Raw genomic sequence first — 22,907 nt, forward strand, 5'->3', positions numbered from 1 at the left:
ATTAACATAACATAATAAAAAAAAAAAAGCTGCAGAAACCAGCCTTGAATACAACTGGTCATTTTTGATATTTCCCTTGTTAATTTTGATAGATGGAGATGAAAACTTTTTTGGATCTTTTTGGATTCCTCTGTCCGAGTCTGTTCTGACTGACATGCTATAGAATTGCTGCTGCTTAGTATGTGAAGGCATGTTCAACAAAGCTCAGTTAAGTCTAAATGGGTTTACAGTTTTGTTTTTTTTCCTTTTTGGTTAGGCTAAGGCTGTGCTGCTGATGCAACATGGGTTGTGTTTTGTTGTTTTGTTTTGTTTTGTTTTGTTTTTTTGCAAACTAACTCTCAAAGCCGCTTGAGGATTTTTGGTGGGAACAGCAATTGCATGCCCAACTTTCAAATATTTGTTTATTCCCACATCCTTTTATTCACTTATTCAGACATTTATCTACCCATCAACTCCCTCTTCCACTCATTATTGCAAATGTTTTTCAGTGACTTGGAAATGTGTAAACCACTGACCTAAATATTCAAGTTTGTCTGCAGTAAAATACAACATATTTCCAGGAGCTTATTAGATATCCTGAATAGACATTAAACGCAACATGTCCAAAAGAGTCTCTTTACATTTCAAGCTTGCTTTATTTCCTGTGCTTCTTATTTCCATAGTCATCTACCCACCCATTTGTAACAATATGAAAACCTTGGAGTTATTTTTCATTTTTCATTTTTTTTTTTTTTTTTTAAAGATTTTATTTATTTATTTGAGAGAGAGAATGAGAGACAGAGAGCATGAGAGGGAGGAGGGTCAGAGGGAGAAGCAGACTCCCTGCCGAGCAGGGAGCCCGATGCGGGACTCGATCCCGGGACTCCAGGATCATGACCTGAGCCGAAGGCAGTCGCTTAACCAACTGAGCCACCCAGGCGCCCTCATTTTTCATTTTCTTTTCCACTCTTCATGCAATTAATTTTAAAATTCTGCAGACTACCACCTAAATGTTTTATAAACTCACTTCAAATACCACTTCTCTAGTTATACTTTTCTCCCCCAGCCATGCCTCCCACATTGACATGAGTTTTTCAAGCACTGAGTAGTACCCACTCCTGTATGGCTGGAGATACATAAGGGAGATTGTCTAGAGGGCACATATGTAGCATTCCTGCCCTCATGAATTTTGAGAACAAGACCACCATTTAATCTGTGGAGTAAACTATCTAACAAACAAAGTCACAAAGCTGAATTTATTGCTTACTTAAGTAAGAGAGAGTTTGCTGGTCAGACTAAGACAAGTATGTATTTCGAAGAGTGTCAGACTTTTCAAAGTATTGAAAGGGCTGATGTAAGGGGGAAAGTATCACTGTGGGTGAAACTGTTGGTCTGTTGGACTCAGGAATGTGTACATTGGACTAAGTCCTTTCCCAGTTGGCTGTCAGATGTGAGGGACTGGTAAAGGATATTATTCACTGAGGGGCATTGTGTTTGATTGGTTAAAGAGATTTAAAATGGGTTCTGGTAATTTCCAGGCCATTTATCAATTAAGGAAGTTTGGGGCTGCTTTTGGTGATTACTAGTGGTTACAAAATAATCAGTCTTTTCCTATGTATGTGGAAATTTTTTTAATTCTCTTGAGCCATCCTTAAATAGCCCATCACTTCCACTTAAAGTAAAAGCCAAAATTCTCACAGCAATTTATAGAATTCTACACAATCTGTTCCCATCCACCCTACAGTCTATTTACCTCCCCTTTACTGATTACATGTCAGTTATCCTGTTCTGCTCATAGTTCCTGTTTCCACCCCAGGGACTTACAGCTCCCCTTGCTGGAATGTTATTTCCCCAAATAGCAGTGTGGATCAATCCTCGTGTTCTCAGGTTGAAATCACGCCATCACCTAGTCATCATCACATCACCAGGACCATTCATTACCAGCATAGCACCTGGCAAACAGAAGATGTTCTGTAAAGCTTTCTTGAATAAATGGATAACTTTACAGTAGCTTTAGAGGACAAAACTACTATATATGCTAATAATGACTAATTAGAATTGGGGGTTCGTATATACTGGGCATTTTGCAAGTTTCAACCCATTTAGTCTTTCTATTACCCCTATAAAATATCACCATCCCTTTTTACAACAAAGGTAATTTAATCACACATAAATCAGATAACACTCTCAAGCACACTGCTTTTAAGTTGCAAAGTGGGGGCTGAAACCCACACAATTTACTCCCACATTTTGCACTCTGAACCACTTACTACACAGCCTTTCCATCGAGTGTAGCCCAAAGATGTGGGCAAAGACTGGCTTGGCTATTCAATGCCTGCATGACTATGGGCAAGCTATTTAATCTTATGAAATCTAGTTTTTGCATTGGTGATGTAAAAATAACAATACATAATTTGCAGGGTTGCCGCAATAACTCAAATCAATAATGGACATGAAGCTCCCATCCCTTTCCCTGGTGGGTTGCATGGCACTAATAGAGAAGCTGACTTATTGGCGAGGTTTACTCTTGCCTTGATAACTTATGGCCCATTAAAGTAATGCAGCACCAAGTCGATACTCTTATAGAGTTTCTAAAATCCACCCCATTTTCCTTCAATTTAAGTCAGCAGAAAAGACTTAATGTTTTTCTCCATGAGAATTCTGCAGAAGAATAGGATGAGTCATCACCCTCTGGCTGGACCTCAGTGCAGGAAGTCCGTGTTGAGCTCCGTGCCAATGCCTGTTCATGTATGTTAAGTGGCTCCTTGTACTGGGAAGTGTTCATTGCTCCTGGGGAATAAACCAGCAATGCATTTCTGATCCCTTTGAAAGGGAGGACAATGAGCCAAATTTGTCCAGACGGGAGGCAAGGAAGAGAGGACGAGAGGGAAAGTATTCTACTGATTCATAATTGAGAGCTGATGACAATGCCTTTCTTCTTTATAGCATTTACAGTTTACAAAGAATTTTATATGGGTACAATCTCCTCCTTCCAATCCTGGTCAGGGTCAATGTAATTATTATAACTTAAAGATGAAGAGACTGAGGATCTAATAAATGGCATATTAGTGGAAACTAGTTAGCGAAAGATCCCAACTCAGTACCAACGTCTTTAGGTCCTTGTCCTAGGGACCCTTTTACTACACCTCATTGCCAATCCAATTACAAGATGGCAGAGGTGCAATAAATGCTTGATTAGAACAGCTGGCACCAGAACTTCCCTTAGGATTTTATTATCTTGGGAAAATACATCTTGATTGAAAAAAAAAAGAACTTGGAGAAGATGAGAATCTGTGGTGAAGCACGAACCAAGGTGTAGTTTAGGGAGAGATGATAAGAAAGACACTGTTTCCACCCATTCCTCTTTCTTTCTTTTTTTTTGCTTATTCTAGCAGCTATATGTGGGAAAAGAAAAGTTAATATTTTATATGATCACAAGTAGACTGACAGCTATCAAGATATAAACCTGAACATTACTGATGTTGATGATTACACAAATTTAGCTTTCCTCATCAATGAAATCTGCTTTTATATTTTACATTTTACAAAGTGAAACAACTCAACATACGCAGAGGTCTATGGAAAAGCAGAATGCATCCAGATGGTGCAGGTAAGAAAAAGACAAGAAGGAGAGATGAGTTTGTCCGGGATTGAACTGAATGTCTCTGAAATAGATTTGTCAATGTTCTCACTGACAGTAAGGGGCCATCAGCTTTCCCTAACTTAATTTCACTTCCTGCTGTTTATACTAGAATGGAGTTACAGTCCAATTGTTTTCATTATAATCTTGGCCATCAGGAGTCACTGGTTCTAAAACTCCTAATCATAAGTAGTGTTTTAAACACAGTCCTGTATCTGGTGTCAAGAGATGTGGGTTTAAATCCTCCCACTGTCCCTAGTGTAAACTTAGATGATTCTCTTCACCTCTACAGGTTTCTCCATGTATCTCTAATTATTCTGGAGTTTTAGCTAGATTTCAGAAGTTTGTATGTGAGTGAAAGACTGGAGTTCTGAGTCTGTTGAGAGTTCACTTCATTAAGCTGATTAGCAGGAAGGTTTCTTAACCTAGCCCACATCGACTCTTTTGGGAAAGAGAAAGGACAGAAGAAAGATTATTTAACAATGTGTATCCCAGATCAGTGGTCCAGCATCAGGATCTGCCCTGGGCCTGTTAGAAATGCAAATCCTCAGGATTCACCCCAAACCTATCCATTTATAACTGCTGGGGGTGGAGCTCCACACCTGTGGTTTATCAAGCCTTCCATGCAATTCTGATACTCACTGAAGCACGAGAACCACGGTCCTAGGACAAGTGAAATAAGAAATGCATCCATGCTCTCTGAGTTTGGTTTCCTTGCCCACTCCCTTGGCATCATACCAAAAGCCCTAGTACAGAGAGAGATGCAGGCAGACACATAGTGTTTCTCATCTAATGCTCCCTCTTTATGAGCCTAAAGAGTGCTATGCCCACCTTTAGCATTTTATAAATATGTGGTAAATTGTGCCAGAAAGCAAATCAGTCCAGGAGTCTGTAACATTGCTTTAGTTTCTGACTATTCATGCTTACCTGGAGATTCTTGCATGCCCATCCTAGGGGAACTTAACTTTCTCGTTCTCAACGCCAAACTTTACATATATATTCTGTACACTCTGCAATGTGCCCTACATTCTTTTTCATTTCATAATCACCACAACCTCTCAAGATGCTAGAACCTGCCAGCCAAACTCCATTCTGATGGATCATCCGGACACCTGTAAACTTTCCTATCTTCTCTAGAAGCAATTCAGTTTAAACTTGGGTGAATTTTAGGGCCAAGCTCTTCACTGGGGGCAAAGGTGGTCTGGCAATACCTATCTACTTTCTGTGTCAGAGCACACAGAAGCTAACAGAACTATTTTCTGCCTGTTTCTTCAGGTTAACCATGTAGTTAGTTATCACAATACTTCAAACACACTTGGGCTATTTATTAGTTTCTATGCCATACGTAGTAGCTCCTTAGTGGCAAATCTAGTCTCACTTGACTGCATTTCTTTTCGGGGTGGAAATTGCTAATGAGAGTATAAAGGTCCAAAAACTAGTTAAAACCAAAAGTAAGGCCCAAGCTTGACACTCATAAATAAGAAGCAAACGCTTAGAAAACAAAATCATATAATTATACCAATATCACTGAGGATCGATGCTAGATTTCATATTTCAAAAAGGAAATTTGTGAAAAGAAAGCTGATGTTGAGAATGATCAATTTATACTGTTTACTGTTTTTATATACTTTGTTACACTGTAATATTGTTTCCAAGAAATATTTTACAATCAGAATGCACATTACCAAAAGGAAGTAATTTTGCCTGAGTCATTCAGTGTGGCCAGCTCGTCACTGAGAGGAGGAATGGTAATGCTTGGCCTCAGTCTCCCAGCACCCAGGTTGGTGAGGGAGGTGCTGCAATCATCCACCCTGTTTTACAGAAACAGACATCGGGACACAGAGACAATGAAGTTGCCCAACATTGCAAATCACTAGGTGGAGAGTGTAGTAGCTTCAGGCCTCCCAAGAAAATGGGATTTAGAATTCGCTTTCTACCCTATGATGGGTAGCAAAATCTGGGATGAGTTTAGGGGACCCATTCTAAGCATTCTCCAGTTGCTGCCTTGTTCACACAATACAGATGAATGAGCCTTTTCCTTGATCTCCTACTTTGTTCTAATCCCTTTCTTTGGGATCAGAGTCATTCATTTAGTCATTCATTTAGGCTTTTGCCGACTTCCCTGGGGGTCACAGTTCCGAGTCCTAAACTTCAAATTGGCAGCTGGAGATCAGATGCTGCCACTTAAAGCAATGTGATTAAAAACAAATAAATAAGAAGAAGGAAGAAAGAAAGGCCTATACATCAGATCAGACTCCCTTGGATGTCAAAGCTTGTCCAGACCAAACACAAGTCTCCAAATCCTTCAGGATGGGACTGATGTCATTTAGCCTCTGCCCACTGTCATACCACAAACCCTTCCCCCCCCCCATGACTGAGCACATTGCAGGTTTCCCTCTGAAGCCTAGCCAAGAATCAGCTCAATTCACATAATTTTTAGTGACCAGTGCTGTTGCTCAAAGAAAGATTTCATTTTCTTCTCCTGACATTTTCTCTTTTAAAACACAGGAATAAAACAGATCTGAAAAATTTTCAGGGCTTTGTGAGAAGCCTACTATAGTATTTTCTAATAAAAGGTACACAGATAAAAGGAAGAAAAAGTGACCAAAAGTTCAGATTCAAAAGAATTGTCACTTGCAACATTGCCCTTACCTTCCAATGAAAGAAAAGATCAAGTGTTCCAACCATGTCCTCACTCCTTCAGGAAAAAAACCCAAAAACAGCTTCTGCCAAGAGAATAATTAATGGATGTTACTTATTGGCCTCTACTGACTGAGTTGCAGGGCATTCATAAGCATTTTCAATCATTGGTTTATTTCTTAGTACTACTAGTTTCAAAACTCAATCCAATGTTTCGTGAAATGCGGGGCAGAATGTTGCCCATACTGTCCTGGATATTAAGAGGTCTTGGTCTTTGTTCCTATTCAGCATGAAATTCTGTGTTGCTTCCTCATTTTGGCACTTAAAATGAAGATGAAGTGGGCCAGATGATAAGGGCTTTGCATGCCCTATTATGTAGTCTCACATTTATTCTCTGTGTAATTATCAAAAGATTTACTGAGAAGTTTTGAGCAGTGAAACTTTTTTGAGGAAATATGCTGCCAGCTGGGTGGGACTGTACTGTAGGGAGCAGGCATGCAGGCAGGGAGGCCAGTTAGAAAGATGGCAGATATTCCACACGGGAGATGAGATTTCAACTACACTGATGATGGTGGTGGTCGTGGGGGGTGACACTGGGCAATGCATCAAAATGAGTGATCAGTATTTGTGGAAAGAAGAGAGGAAAGAAAGAAGGGAGGGAGTTGGGGAAGAGAGAGAGAAAGGGAGAAAAAAAAGGAAAGGAAAGGAAAGGAAAGGGAGAAAGAGAGAGAGAGAAGGAGAGAAAGAAAAAGAGAAAGAAAGAAAGAAGGAAAGAAAGAAAGAAAGAAAAGAGAGAGAGAAAGAGAGAAAGAAAGAAAAGAGAGAGAGAAAGAGAGAAAGAAAGAAAAGAGAGAGAGAAAGAGAGAAAGAAAGAGAAGAAGAGAGAAAGAGAGGAAGGAAGGAAGGAAGGAAGGAAGGAAGGAAGGAAGGAAGGAAGGAAGGAAGGGCTGGCTGAAATAGCTGAAACCCCTTGAAATTCTCCCAGGTAGTGAAATCACATAGACCATACATAATCTTTAAAAATCATGTTCTATAGCAGCAGTTCTCAACCAAGTGGCATATTAAAATCATTTGAGTAACCTAAAAAATCCTTGATGCCATGACTATATTCCAAACCAATTAAATTAGAACCTCTAGGGGTGGACCCCAGGCCTCAGTATTTTTTAAGTGCTCCCCAATGATTCTAACGTGCAGCCAGGGCTGAAAATCAGTGTTCTGTAGACTGTCTGCCTCTAGAATCAATCTCTGCCTAATAATCAGTTGCCATGGAAATTTATCTGCCAGCTGGGCAAGAGATGTCCAACCTCCGGGTTACTTTCAAAACTAAAAATAACTGATACTTTTCAATCATTGTAATAATAAAATTATTTTATGATCCACAGTGAAATGAAAAGTATTGCAATAGGACCCACTCTCCCTCTCTGTGTACCTGTTCAGGTGTGCTTAGTGGCCTCTACAGGTGGGCTCTAGTTCTAGCTACACACTAAACAGCACCAAGAAAAGCCACTGGACATTTGCTTCTCCCTTGCTGCACAGGACCACTTCTAATGGGTACATCCAGCTGTTATTTATGACTCAGTCATGGTATAGTGGAGGAAATGTGCACAAAAAGCATATAAAGCTTCAGTCTGCGTATTGTCTCTGCCATTATCGGCTGTTGAGAGGCTGGGCAGATCACTTAACCTGGTGGGTATTCAGTTTCCTTATCTGTATGTCCCCTGTTAAGGGACATTAGTACTTTAATCAAAATCTTTTCTTGAATTTAGGATGAGATAAGATGTGTCACTTTGTAAATTTCAACTGTCATCTAATATCTGTAACAACAATAGATGTTTCATTTCTCTGTTGACATCAACAAACATGATACAGAATTTTAAGATTAAAAGTAATTTATGCAATATCTTCCCTTTATTCTACCAGGTTTCTAAATACCAACATCCAAGGGCTCCCTTGTCCCTCAAAGTGCAATCTTAAACAATAATTTGGGTTGGATGATGTGGCACATTTTTCTAGGGACTTAGGGCCATGTTCAGCCTGAGTCTTGCTAGGGAGTAAATGCCCTGCTAATAAAGTCAGGTCACTGGGGCGCCTGGGTGGCTCAGTTGGTTAAGCGACTGCCTTCGGCTCAGGTCATGATCCCAGGGTCCTGGGATCGAGCCCCGCATCGGGCTCCCTGCTCAGCGGAAGCCTGCTTCTCCCTCTCCCACTCCCCCTGCTTGTGTTCCCTCTCTCGCTGTCTCTCTCTGTGTCAAATAAATAAATGAAATCTTTAAAAAAAAAAAAAAAGTCAGGTCACAAGAAGATCCTCCTCAGTAACAAATTGTACCATCTAGGCACTGGGGTTTGTTGACTGAAATGGCTGGAATGCTTGTGTTCTTGTAGGAAGCATAACCTCATCATGATATCACTGCCATTCGCTATCCACCTCCTACAAGTGATCTCTGCAATTGACAAGTGCACCTTAGTGTTGTTACAGATGCTCTGTTACTTAAAAAGCAAACATGAGGAGAGATAAAAAGAGCAAAACAATTCATTTTCAATCTAATTAAAGTCATTATAAACAGCCTCCCAGTGCTTAACCTTTTTTCCTCCAAAATCCCAATCTTTCAGCTGAATGCTCAGATCTGGAGTTTCATTAAGGTTTTTCTTAATTGCCTTTCCATCACTAATGGGATTCAATTCATTATTACCTCTGCCAAAAGCTGCCTCCAACTTTCAGCCCCCATGCTGATTCATTTACATGCCTATTTATAATGCACATTTTCACTAAATGGTGAAGTCACACCACTTCAAAGTTTAGGAAGCTAAATTGGATTGTGGCCTCTATAACTGGAAAGCCCTGACTTAAATTATATTTCCTTACATTTCTCTACACTCTCTCTCTCCAAACTCTTCCCTCCTTCCTTCCCTGATTCCTTCCTCTCTTCCTTTCCCCCTCTCCTTACCTGTTGTTTTACCTGCTCATCCTTACAATATCCTCACAGAGCAATCTTACAATTTCAACCATATCTATGACCACCTAACCACTATTTTCACTGAGCAACTACTTTACCACCTGATTTTATTTAACCCTGACAAAAGCCCATGAACAACAACAACAACAAAAGAAAAGAAAACCTGTGAACTAGATTTAATGATCCCAATTTAAAGGAAAGGAAATTGAAGGTTGAGAGAGAAAATACAGTGATGAAGAACACCCAGTTTACCAATGATCAAGGAAGAATTTGAACCCAGCCTTTAACCTCTGGAAAGAATTGAGACCATAAAATCATGTCTTATCATAGAAGGGAAACTACTCAGAGAGGTAGTTTCATCTCTTGTCCAGTACTTGTCCAGGGTCTCTCAGTTATTCAGTGGAGGAAGTATAGCAAGAATCCAGACCTACAAACTCCCACTGCCTGTTTTTCCATCCCTCTTTCACCGAATCTCCTGGGATAGAGCATTAAGTAAGACTTACTGCAATCTAGTCAAAGAGAATGAGTTAGCAGGGAGAATAGGTCAAGGATGGGGGCAGATTCTCACCCTGTGTGAGGAAGCAGGCAGCCAGTGCTCAGTGGGATTGTGGTAATTTTAGTTGGTTTGATGGTTTGTTGGCACAAGGCTGTGGAGATACAGTTTAATGAATTCTATTTCTTCTGTGAACTAAGAGGGGGGAGAACTCCTCTGTTGCACGTGAAAGAGCTGTTGGGGTACGGGCTTTGAGGAGAACATGGAGACATTTTTTGGAAAACCGGAGATGCTTGACACCAAGTTAAGGTGGTTTCTGATCTGATGTCTACCAAAGCTTGCTGGTCAAGCATGTGTGTACACACTATCCAGAGAGATGTGCATGAACACAGCTTCTGCCTTCAAAGAGTTTACAACTCAACTAGAGAAATGAGGTTAACATTGAAACAATGAACAAGATATAGTGAAGAAATAAAAAGTGTAGGGCGGTGGGCAGAGCAAGATGGCAGAGGAGTAGGAGACCTGGATTTCGTCTCCTCTCAGGAATTCAGCTGGATAGGGATCAAACCATTCTGAACACCTACAAGCTCAACAGGAGATCGAAGAAAAGAATAGCAACAACTCTGAACAGAAAAGCGACCACTTTCTGGAAGGTAGTATGTGTGGAGAAGTGAATCCGAGGCGATATTTGGGAGGAGAGATGGCGGGGGAGGGGCCTCCGTCAGCTGCTTCTGGCAAGTGATAGAGCAGCAGAGCACATAATCGGAACTTTTAGAAGTCGGCTCCGCTGAGGGACATTGCTCCAGTGGCTAAGCAGGGGGTGGAACCCTCGTGGGACAGTGTGGTCTCAGGACTCTCGGGGTCACAGAAAGACCGGGGGTGCCTGAGTGCGGCAGAGCTCCAGGGATCGGAGTGGGGAAGCCGGCTGCAGAGATGGAGCCGGGGCGCGGACTCTCAGCTCGGGGTTGTCATAAACCGTGATCCGAGGCACAGTTGGGCCACTGCTCCTCCAGCAGGGACCCAGCAAGCGGCAGATCCGGGGAGACTCCCCTTCCTCCCCCGGGAGGAGAGGTGCGGGAGCGCACCGCAGGGATCTGCTGGGTTTGGAGACTCCACACGGGGTCATGTGCCAGAGATAGAAATGCTCGGTCACAGGCAGGGTGAGCATGGAATGCGGCCGGAGACTGGGGAGACGGGAGTGACTGACTGCTTTTCTCTAGGGGTGCACTGAGGAGCGGGACCCCGAGTTCTCAGCTCCTCCAGGGCAGAGATTGGGAGGCCGCTATTTTCACTCTCCTTCTCCAAAGCTGTACAGAAAGCTTACAGGGAACAAAAGCTCCCGAGAGCAAACCCAAGCAGATTCCTTAGCCCGGACCGACAAGGGCGGGGCAATTGTGCCTCCGGCAAATACATTTGGGAACCAGGCAACAGGCCCCTCCCCTAGAAGATCAGCAAGAGCAGCCAGCCAAGACCAAGTTTACCGATCAATGAGAACGGCAGAACTCCAGCGCTAGGGGAATACTGCATATAGAATTCATGGCTTTTTTACCATGATTCTTTAGTCTTTCAAAGTTAATTTTTTTTTTAACTTTTTTTTTTTGAATTTTTCTTTTTCCCTTTTTCAACCAACATCTTATCAATCCCTTTCTTAAAAAAATATTTTTTATTTTTCATTTTTAGAGTCATATTCCAACCCTTCATAGTAGTTACCCTTATTTTTGGTATATATATATATATATATATATATATATATATATATATATGTATGTAAGTTGTCCTCTCTTTAAAATTTTGAGATACAGTTTCTTCTGACAGACCAAAATATACCTTAAATCTCTAGTGTATGGCTTTGTTCTAGTCTCCTGCCTGATCAAATTCTCTCCCTTTTTTTGTTTTTTAATCCTCTTCTTTTTTCAACCAACTTCATATCAATTCCTTTTATTAAATCTTTTATAATTTTCATCTTTACAGTCATATTCCACCCCTTCATCATATTAACCCTTATTTTTGTATAGTAGTTACACTTATTTTTGGCATATATATATAAGTTGTTCTCTCTTTAAAATTTTGAGATACAGTTTCTTCTAACAGATCAAAATATACCCTAAATCTCTAGTGTATGGCTTTGTTCTAGTATCCTGCCTGATCACATTCTCTCCTTTTTTTTCTCTTTTTTTTAAATCCTCTTCTTTCTTTTTTCAAACAACTTCTTATCAATTCCTTTTATAAATTTTTTTATAATTTTCATCTTTACAGTCATATTCCATCCCTTCATCATATCAACCCTTATTTTTGTATATATATGTTTTTCTTTCTTTAAATTTTGGGAGGCACTTTCTTCTAACAGACCAAAATATGCCCAAAATCTAGTGTGTGGCACTGATCTATGCACCAGCCTGATCATATTTGATCATATTCTGTTTTTTTTGTTTTGTTCTGTTTTTGTTTGTTTTTATCTTTTTCTTTTTCTTTTTTCTTTCTTTCCCTTTCTTTTCCCCTGGCTTCAGGTCTTTTCTGATTTGTTTAGAGTATATTTTCTGGGGACGTTGTTACCCTGTTAGCATTTTGTTCTCTCATTCACCTATTCTCCTCTGGACAAAATGACAAGATGGAAAAAATCACCTCAACAAAAAGAATAAGAGGTAGTACCGACTGCCAAGGCCCTACTCAATATGGACATTAGTACGATGTTGGATCTAGAGTTCAGAATCATGACTTAAAGATACTAGCTGGGCTTGAAAAAACCATGGAAGTTATTAGAGAAACCTTTTCTGGAGAAATAAAAGAACTAAAATCTAACCAAGTCAAAAACAAAAAGGCTATTAATGAGGTGCAATAAAAAATGCGGTGTTAACTGCTAGGATAAATGAGGCAGAAGAAAGAATCAGTAATATAGAAGACCAAATGATGGAAAATAAAGAAGCTCAGAAAAACAGAGATAAACAACTACTGGATCACGAGGGCAGAATTCGAGAGATAAGCGATACCATAAGAAGAAACAACATTAGAATAATTGGGATCCCAGAAGAAGAAGACAGAGAGAGAGGGGCAGAAGGTATAATGGAGCAAATTATAGCAGAGAACTTCCCTAATTTGGGGAAGGAAACAGGCATCAAAATCCAGGAGGCACAGAGAACCCCTCTCAAAATCAATAAAAGTAGGTCAACACCCTGACATCAAATAGTAAAACTTACGAGTCTCAGAGACAAAGAGAAAATCCTGAAAGCAGCTCGGGAGAAGAGATATGTAACCTACAATGGTAGAAACATTAGATTGGCAACAGACCTATCCACAGAGACCTGGCAGGCCAGAAAGGACTGGCAGGACATATTCAGAGCACTAAACGAGAAAAATATGCAGCCAAGAATACTATATCCAGCTAGGCTGTCATTGAAAATAGAAAGAGAGATAAAAAGCTTCCAGGACAAACAAAAACTAAAGGAATTTGCAAACACGAAACCAGCCCTACAACAAATATTGAAAGGGGTCCTCTAAGCAAAGAGAGAGCCTAAAAACAACACAGACCAGAAAGGAACACAGACAATATACAGTAACAGTCACCTTACAGGCAATACAATGGCACTAAGTTTATATCTTTCAATAGTTACCCTGAATGTAAATGGGCTAAAAGCCCCAATCAAAAGACACAGGCTATCAGATTGGATTAAAAAATAAGATCCATCGATATGCTGTCTGCAAGAGACTCATTTTAGACCACACAAAGGCACCCCCAGATTGAAAGTGAGGGGGTGGAAAACCATTTACCATACTAATGGACATCAAAAGAAAGCTGGGGTGGCAATCCTTATAACAGACAATTTAGATTTTAAACCAAAGACTGTAATAAGAGATGAGGAAGGACACTATATCCTACTTAAAGGGTCTATCCAACAAGAAGATCTAACAATTGTAAATATCTATGCCCCTAACATGGGAGCAGCCAATTATATAAGCCAATTAATAACAAAAGCAAAGAAACACATTGACAACAATACAATAATAGTGGGGGACTTTAACACCCCCCTCACTGAAATAGACAGATCATCTAAGCAAAAGATCAACAAGGAAATAAAGCCTTTAAATGACACACTGGACCAAATGGACTTCACAGACATACTCAGAACATTCCATCCCAAAGCAATGGAATACACATTTTTCTCTAGTGCCCATGGAACATTCTCCAGAATCGATCACATCCTAGGTCACAAATCAGGTCTCAACTGGTACCAAAAGATTGGGATCATTCCCTGCCTATTTTCAGACCACAATGCTTTGAAACTAGAACTCAATCACAAGAGGAAAGTCGGAAAGAACTCAAATCCATGGAGGCTAAAGAGCATCCTACTAAAGAATGAATGGGTCAACCAGGAAATTAAAGAAGAATTAAAAAAATTCATGGAAACCAATGAAAATGAAAACACAACTGTTCAAAATCTTTGGGATGCAGCAAAGGCAGTCCTAACAGGAAAGTATATAGCAATGCAAGCCTTTCTCAAGAAACAAGAAAGGTCTCAAATACACAACCTAACCTACACCTAAAGGAGCTGGAGAAAGAACAGCAAATAAAGCCTAAACCCAGCAGGAGAAGAGAAATAATAAAGATCAGAGCAGAAATCAATGAAATAGAAACCAAAAGAACAGTAGAGCAGATCAACGAAACTAGGAGCTGGTTCTCTGAAAGAATTAACAAGATTGATAAGCCCCTGGCCAGACTTATCAAAAAGAAAAGAGAAAGGACCCAAATAAACAAAATCATGAATGAAAGAGGAGAGATCACAACCAACACCAAAGATATACAAACAATTATAAAAACATATTATGAGCAACTCTATGACAGCAAATTAGATAACCTGGAAGTAATGAATGCATTCCTAGAGATGTACCAACTACCAAAACTGAACCAGGAAGAAATAGAAAACCTGAACAGACCTATAACCACTAAGGAAATTGAAGCAGTCATCAAAAATCTCCCAAAACACAAAAGCCCAGGGCCAGATGGCTTCCCAGGGGAATTCTACCAAACATTTAAAGAAGATTTCATACCTATTCTTCTGAAACTGTTCCAAAAAATAGAAATGGAAGGAAAACTTCCAAACTCATTTTATGAGGCCACCATTACCTTGATCCCTAAACCAGACAAAGACCCCATCAAAAAGGAGAATTACAGACCAATATCCTTGATGAACATGGATGCAAAAATTCTCACCAAAATACTAGCCAGTAAGATCCAACAGTACATTAAAAGGATTATTCACCATGACCAAGTGGGATTTATCCCTGGGCTGCAAGATTGGTTCAACATCCGCAAATCAATCAACGTGATACAATACATTAACAAAAGAAAGAACAAGAACCATATGATCCTCTCAAGAGATGCAGATAAAGCATTTGACAAAGTACAGCATACTTTCTTGATTAAAACTCTTCAGAGGATAGGGATAAAGGGTACATACCTCAATATCATAAAAACCATCTATGTAAAACCTACAGCGAATATCATTCTCAATGGGGAAAAACTGAGTGCTTTCCCCCTAAGATCAGGAACGCGGCAGGGATGTCCACTATCACCACTGCTATTTAACATAGTATTAGAAGTCCTAGCCACAGCAATCAGACAACAAAAAGAAATCAAAGGCATCCAAATTGGCAAAGAAGTCAAACTCTCACTGTTTGCAGATGATATGATACTTTATGTAGGAAACCCAAAAGACTCCACCCCAAAACTGCTAGAACTCATACAGGAATTCAGGAAAGTGGCAGGATATAAAATCAATGCACAGAAATCAGTGGCATTCCTATACACCAACAACAAGACAGAAGAAAGAGAAACGAAGGAGTCGATCCCATTTACAAATGCACCGAAAACCATAAGATACCTAGGAATAAATCTAACCAAAGGGGCAAAGGATCTGTACTCTGAAAACTATAAAATACTCATGAAAGAAATTGAGGAAGACAGAAAGAAATGGAAAAACGTTCCATGCTCATGGATTGGAAGAACAAATATTGTGAAAATGTCAATGCTACCGAGAGCAATCTACACATTCAATGCAATCCCCATTCAAAATACCATCCACTTTTTTCAAAGAAATGGAACAAATAATCCTAAAATTTGTATGGAACCAGAAAAGACCCCACATAGACAGAGGAATGTTGAAAAAGAAAAGCAAAGCTGGCGGCATCACAATCCCGGACTTCCAGCTCTATTACAAAGCTGTCATCATCAAGACAGTATGGTACTGGCACAAAAACAGACACATAGATCAATGGAACAGAAGAGAGAGCCCAGAAATGGACCTTCAACTCTATAGTCAACTAATTTTTGACAAAGCAGGAAAGAATGTCCAATGGAAAAAAAGACAGTCTCTTCAACAAATGGTGTTGGGAAAATTGGACAGCCACATGCAGAATGAAACTGGACCATTTCCTTACACCACACACAAAAATAGACTCCAAATGGTTGAAAGACCTCAGTGTGAGACAGGAGTCCATCAAAATCCTAAAGGAGAACACAGGCAGCAACCTCTTCGACCTCAGCCACAGCAACTTCTTCCTAGAAACATCACCAAAGGCAAGGGAAGCAAGGGCAAAAATGAACTATTGGGACCTCATCAAGATAAGAAGGTATTGCACAGCAAAAGAACCAGTCAACAAAACCAAAAGACAACCAACAGAATGGGAGAAGATATTTGCAAATGACATATCAGATAAAGGGCTAGTATCCAAAATCTATAAAGAACTTATCAAACTCAACACCCAAAGAACAAATAATCCAATCAAGAAGTCGGGAGAAGACATGAACAGATATTTTTCCAAAGAAGACATCCAAATGGCCAACACACATGAAAAAGTGCTCAACATTGCTCGGCATCAGGAAAATCCAAATCAAAACCTCAATGAAATACCACCTCACACCAGTCAGAATGGCTAAACTAACAAGTCAGGCAATGACAGATGTTAGCAGGGATGCGGAGAAAGGGGAACCCTCCTACACTGTTGGTGGGAATGCAAGCTGGTGCAGCCACTCTGGAAAACAGTATGGAGGTTCCTCAAAAAGTTGAAAATAGAGCTACCATACGATCCAGCAATTGCACTACTGGGTATTTACCCCAACGATACAAATGTAGGGATCCAAAGGGGTACGTGCACCCCGATGGTTATAGCAGCAATGTCCACAGTAGCCAAACTGTGGAAAGAGCCAAGATTTCCATCGACAGATGAATGGATAAAGAAGAAGTGGTATATATATATACAATGGAATATTATGCAGCCATCAAAAGGAATGAGATCTTGCCATTTGCAATGACGTGGATGGAACTGGGGGGTGTTATGCTGAGCGAAATAAGTCAATCAGAGAAATACATGTATCATACGACCTCACTGATATGAGGAATTCTTAATCTCAGGAAACAAACTGAGGGTTGCTGGAGTGGGGGTGGGGTGGGAGGGATGGGGTGGCTGGGTGATAGATATTGGGGAGGGTATATGCTATGGTGAGTGCTGTGAATTGTGCAAGACTGTTGAATCACAGATTTGTACCTCTGAAACAAATAATGCAATATATGTTAAGAAAAAAAAAAGAAGATAGCAGGAGGGGAAGAATGAAGGTGGGGAAATGGATGGCGAGACGAACCATGAGAGACGATGGACTCTGAATAACAAACTGAGGGTTCTAGAGGGGAGGGGGGTGGGAGGATGGGTTAGCCTGGTGATGGGTATTAAAGAGGGCACGTTGTGCATGGAGCACTGGGTGTTATGCACAAACAATGAATCATGGAACACTACATCAAAAACTAATGATGTAATGTATGGTGATTAACATAACAATAAAAAATTTAAAAAAAAAGAAATAAAATTGTAATAGGATAAAGGCCAAGTAAATTATGATCTACTCCTAGAACAAATATTTTGAAGACTTTAGAAATGGTGATTTTGCAACGATTTACTGAATGCCTCTTATGTGTAATACTCTGCTTATTACTGTTTAATACCAAAGAAGACATGGTACTGATTTGTAAGTTACTTTCATCAAGTATTAAATATGTTATCTTGAGGTGAACACTGGAAGCAATGAGAGGAAAAAAAGAGAAAACTAAGCCATTCTTACTTCCTTGATAAAGTAACATCTAAGCTGAAAACCTGGAGAATAAATCAGAATTAAGCAGAAGCGAGGGTTTTTCTCTCTTTGACTTCCCTGCCCTGTCCATGCTCTGTCCTTCTCTGGCCTGTTGTTCTGTGTCCCCGTGGATGGATGCCATCAGCAGAATGTAGTACTGGCCCTTACCTGCCCTCTGGATTTTGGTTGAGACTTGCCAATGGGACATGCTGACAGGAAATAAGAGGACTGGTGGAGGGAGAAATGGGGTGTTTTCACCCTGTTCTGTCCCTACTGTGAAATCACATCCCAATCAGTTGTGTCTCTTCGTGACTACAGCACCTGCCTGGTGGCCCTTCCTCTGGGGTTCCAGGTCGTGGTTCTCATCTGGCCCCAGACTACTTTGCCCTAGAAGGGCAAAAATTCCCATCTTGTTAGTTGCTGAGTGTCTTTCTCTTTTACTCTCCATCCTTTTCTTGTTCCTTTAAACCAACCTAACCTTCAGTAAGTGGTTCCTGCTGGCAAGCTTCACCAGGTGATTAAAGAGTGAGAGATGGGTTGGGAAAGGGATTAATATTCAGGAACCACGTGTTGTTCAGTATGGATGGGGTAGAGGATGACACTGGGGTAGAGAGAGGTGAGACTTAAGAAGGAAGCCAGACCTAAAGGGCTTTATGTGTTGTACTCGGGAGTTTCTACACAAAAATGTAGAAAATGCACATAACATATTAAGTAACCAAAAAAAAAAAAAAAGGATTTAAAATATGTACATTATAAATTTAACTGTCTTGTACCTAGGAAAAAGAATACAATTAAATCTATAAAATGACAAATATATCAAAATGTGGCTGTCTTATAGGTTTTATAACATAGGGGATTTTTTCTCTTCTCTATTAGGCAAACTTTCTGAAACGGGTTGACTGTATGAATTTTAAAATACACTTTTTTTTTTTTGTAAGTATGACTTTTTATTGACCAGAATCCTGTGATCTTGCTAAACTCAGCATTAGTTTAACAGCAGTTTGGCATCCTCCTTAGGATTTTCTGCATTGACAGTTACTTTATCTTTATTTTTTTTTATTATGTTAATCACCATACATTACATCATTAGTTTTTGATGTAGTGTTCCATGATTCATTGTTTGCGTATAACACCCAGTGCTCCATTCAGTACCTGCCCTCTTTAATACCCATCACCAGGCTAACCCATCCCCCCACCCCCTCCCCTCTAGAACCCTCAGTTTGTTTCTCAGAGTCCATAGTCTCTCATGGTTCATCTTCACCTCTGATTTCCCTCCCTTCATTCTTCCCTTCCTGCTATCTTCTTCTTTTAATACACTTTTTAAGAGCAAATATCCTGAATAGCTCAACATTTGGAATTCCCTTGGGAACACTAAATGGAATTCATGTTCCTGAATCTTTTTCAGCCTTCCTCACAACACTGGCAGTTCTTGCAAATGGACAGCCCTGCAACTCTCCACACCAGACCACCTAATGGGTTATGGATGGGGAAAGTTTCACAGGGGAGCACAGGGGGAGAGAATTTTTCCATACAAAGACTGCCTCTGACTTTCCCAACAAAGGTTTCCTGAGAACAGGATGCTTCATTAACAATCCCAAAGTGAGGGTGTGTCAGAGAACAGCCCATTTCTTGAGAAGCTGCTCCCCCTTGCTGACACAATTTTTGAGCAAGTTCTTCGAAGAAGAGACAGCAGTCCATAACACAGGAATGGAGCATGGTCTGACAGGTGATGTGTTATGAGATTGGGGGAAGGGGAGTGAGTAGTGGGGGTGGGTAGTGCTCATCCCAGTGCAGTACAGGAAGATAAGGTCTCAACCAAAGGATACTGCCTGTCACCATGGCATTTGCAACAGTAATAACAATGACCGTAAGAACAAGAGTTCCATATATTGAATGTCTATGACCATTAATTGCCTGGTTCAAAAAATTACATTGCTTTTAGTTTTGAAACAAACCCAAGTATCTTATGATCAATGTGCATATTGAATTCTGCCTGAAAACTCTGAAAAATTTGTTCTGACAACTTTGAGAATGACTTGTCACATCTAAGAATCAAGGGACTGTAGTGTGCCAAAACTGGGCTTAGCCCCTAACATATGAGTCTTCTTGCTATTATAGTACATAATGCTATATTAGTATTTATAGGTGGGAAAACTGAGGCCTGGTGAGAATAAAGTGTTCACTGAAGGTGACATGGTTAGAAGTAGGAGAACCGAGATCCCAACCTTGGTTCATTCAACTCTGATATCTGTGCTTTAGTCACTTTTAGCCATTGACTATAGAGGGATAGGGAGCTTTGAGCAAGATATGACTTAAGATCACACTTTTAATTGTCCTTGTTCTGTTTTACCAAGCATCTTTTTATTAACTACTTTGTAGAGTTGCTCACAAAGAGAGGTGAGTTTGTGATCTGATCTATGCTGATTTGAATTTCTGGTACTGGTATCTATCATTGTGGATTAATGCATTTGTATTCTGATCTTATACATCAATCTTCATGTGTTTGGTTAATGTGAATCTGTCCCTGAGGGGGGCCACCTTCACAGTGAACTCAGGTAGGTACCTCTTGGAGCCTCTCTCCTCCTGCCCCTTTTGGCATCTTTTTTGAGTTCTGCATTTCAGATGGTATCATGACTGGGACTTAGCCTGGCTAAGGGAAGAGCACATCCATGAGTAAGGATGGATGCATGAATCAAGCTATTTCTTAAGCAGGTTCTGAAATATTGGCATAGATAGAATTTTCTAACTTTTAGGAAAAAAAAAAATTCTGATAAAGATAAAAGTCTGGAGAGCAGCTCCAAGCATTGTGGATATCTGTAAAAGGCAGAGACCAAGAACTCAAAGAGCTTCAAATTTTAGGGCCTTAGATCCTGGACCCAGGCAGTAGTGGCCTGGCTTTATGGTACAGCAGAAAGGGCAAAGCCTATGATTACTATGGCAGGTGGCTGGGAGCTAACCCTACCATCTGTCTTCCTGATTCTTCTGTCCTTCTCTCTAGGCTCTGCCTGTAGCCAAATCTAGCTGGGGGACAGAAGCAGTCACTAACGGCCAACAAGCCATATGCAAAAAGGACAATGTACACTGATGATGTGCAACAGGGAACCCCTTGACAATATTACTATGGCAAGCAAATATTGCAGGAAGAGTTTACTGTGGCAATCCTACACCATAGAAAGGAGTTATATCTCATAGGGAAGAACACCATACCAAGAGTTCAGAGAGCCAGCATGACTCAGAAAGGCTCATGAGTCAGGCTTATTGGTGTTCAACTCTTAGCTATACCACTAACTCTCTGTGTGGTCCTGGACATGTTTCTCTACCTATCTGTCTTAATTTCAACATCTGTCAAAGTAGGTTAAAGGAAACTTAACTTTTAGGCTTAATTCGATGGCCAGATGACTAAAAAAGCATAAGCATCTGTGTTAGACATATGTAAGTTAACAAATGTTACATCCTTTCTAAATTCTTTTCCTCAACCCATTCTCATTTCTTACGTGAGAAAATCAACACACAAAGAAGAGAATGTTCTTTTTTTCTAAAGTCATACAGTTGTGTTTTGGGCCAGAAAGCACCTTGTTGAAGTATGAAAAGAAAGGAGTCTTAGAATTGATGAAATTGTAGATGTGACAGTAACTCTGTTGTGATTATTCTAAGGAATAATGATTACACGCTTGCACACGTGCGCACGCACACACACATGTGTGTGTCTGTGTGTGTGGGTGTGCATGTATGTGCAACCTTCCTGTGTGGCTTTGGTTGGGTCACTTAACAGGATGATGAGATCTGTGGTTCCTAAGGTCCCCTTTACTTTTGCATTTATGATTCCTCTTAGGATAATACATGTGTCTTTGTTTATTCACATTGATTTAATTCTGTCAGTTTTCAAACTCAAATTAAGGCATCCTTGATTATAGTTCAAATGTCCCACAACAGTTTAATGGCTTGTTTTCTGAAGAGTTAGGAGAAGTCAAAGATTGTACCAAATTCCTCTATATCATCTGCAGTTTCTGTTCTAATCACCTGGTATTGCTCATTACCTTCTTTAGCATTGAAATGTATTACTATGCCAACACTTAACTGCTCTGAGATTTAGTCCTGGACAAAGAAGGCAAAGGAATCCCAGAAGAAGCCATTTTTCCATGCTTGGATTCTAATAATGAGGATTGTAATTAGCTTGCAACCTTTTGTTTTTATGCCACAGTAAGAGATTTCATGGGGGATTAATTCATTAAAGACCACAAAAGGGCCATATCTACTTTTCTTATCCATAACTAATTAGGGAAGGACAAAAGGGCTTTTTTTGGGGGGGGGCAGTGTGTTGAGGAAGAGCAAGGAACTAGCAGGTCTGCATAAGAACGAGCAAGTCTGCCCATCCTTTTAACACACCAGTGCTTCCTTATGATGCTATCTGCTTTCCAATTCCCTTGCCCAGGTGGGTTAGCAGGACTAAGAGCAGCGTGTGAGAGTAAGATTAGAGTTTGGAAGGAAGTCATATTTAGAAGGGGTAATCTCAGTATCTTTCAACCAAGCACATGTGACAAAATCTGGAAGAGTTCTTCTGAGAGCTAGGGCCCTGGGCAGGAAGGAGACTAAGGAAGAACTATAATGGTACAGAAACATGTATCCATCCATTCATTCATCCAGCAACAATTTACTGTGTACGATCCCAGTGCTATAGACTGTGCTAGGTGCAAAGGAAGGGTTAAATTCTCCATGCCTCCTGCTAGATATCTTTTCTGTCAATAACACACACTATAAAAGGAAAAAAGAGTTTCTTCTTCCCCAAATGAATGACTATATCCTTCCTTTCTCCTTTCCTTTACTTATTTGTCAGTTTGATCAATATTTGAACACATGATATGTGCAGGCACTGTGGTCAGTGTGGCTTCAGGGGAACCTGTACTCTAATAAACTTATACATTTTCATTCCCACGCTGTGCTACAAGATGTTACAGTAGGTGCTCAACAAATCTTTGTCAATATTGCCAGTAACAAGCATGATGATTTACTTATTAGACTTTTTAAAAAATATGTTGCACATTAAAAAAAAGTTTGATGTAAATTCCGATTAACTATTAATTACTT

General features: G+C 40.1%; 1 protein-coding gene across 2 annotated transcripts in view; it reads right to left on the bottom strand.

Moving 5' to 3' along the window:
- The window catches only part of TENM4 (teneurin transmembrane protein 4), a 2,958,785-nt gene that overhangs the window by 1,565,839 nt on the left and 1,370,039 nt on the right, over positions 1-22,907 (bottom strand). The window contains exons 6-7 of one of the 2 annotated variants that reach the window (XM_078058602.1): positions 6,272-6,345; positions 1,804-1,931 (exon numbers count right to left, since the gene is read on the bottom strand). The gene's annotated coding sequence lies outside the window, so the exon portion shown is untranslated. The remainder of the gene's footprint in view (positions 1-1,803; positions 1,932-6,271; positions 6,346-22,907) is intronic. The other variant, XM_078058603.1, reaches the window with a different exon arrangement.

The sequence above is a fragment of the Halichoerus grypus genome, chromosome 11, assembly GCF_964656455.1.
Source record: "Halichoerus grypus chromosome 11, mHalGry1.hap1.1, whole genome shotgun sequence".
Taxonomy (NCBI): Eukaryota; Metazoa; Chordata; class Mammalia; order Carnivora; family Phocidae; genus Halichoerus; species Halichoerus grypus.